We start from the raw sequence: 745 nt of genomic DNA, 5'->3' as shown, positions 1-745 counted from the left end.
GCCGCTTTATACACGAGTAGGACGCAATTAATATGCCGCTATATACACGAGTAGGACGCAATTAATATGCCGCTATATACACGAGTAGGACGCAATTAATATGCCTCTATATACACAAGTAGGACAATTACCTAATATACCGCCATATACACGAGTAGGACAATTACCTAATATACCGCTATATACACGAGTAGGACGCAATTAATATGCCGCTATATACACGAGTAGGACGCAATTAATATGCCGCTATATAGACGAGTAGGACAATTACCTAATATGCCGCTATATACACGAGTAGGACAATTACCTAATATGCCGCTATATACACGAGTAGGACAATTACCTAATATGCCGCTATATATACGAGTAGGACAATTAATATGCTGCTATATATACGAGTAGGACAATTAATATGCTGCTATATACACGAGTAGAACAATTAATATGCAGCTATATATACGAGTAGGACAATTAATATGCTGCTATATACACGAGTAGAACAATTAATATGCCGCTATATACACAAGTAGAACAATTAATATGCCGCTATATATACGAGTAGGACAATTAATATGCCGCTATATATACGAGTAGAACAATTAATATGCAGCTATATATACGAGTAGAACAATTAATATGCTGCTATATACAAGTAGAACAATTAATATGCCGCTATATACAAGTAGAACAATTAATATGCCGCTATATACAAGTAGAACAATTAATATGCCGCTATATACAAGTA

The sequence above is a fragment of the Priapulus caudatus genome, unplaced genomic scaffold (genome assembly GCF_000485595.1).
Source record: "Priapulus caudatus unplaced genomic scaffold, Priapulus_caudatus-5.0.1 Scaffold1994, whole genome shotgun sequence".
Classification (NCBI taxonomy): domain Eukaryota; kingdom Metazoa; phylum Priapulida; class Priapulimorpha; order Priapulimorphida; family Priapulidae; genus Priapulus; species Priapulus caudatus.
This window is presented reverse-complemented; position numbering follows the sequence as displayed.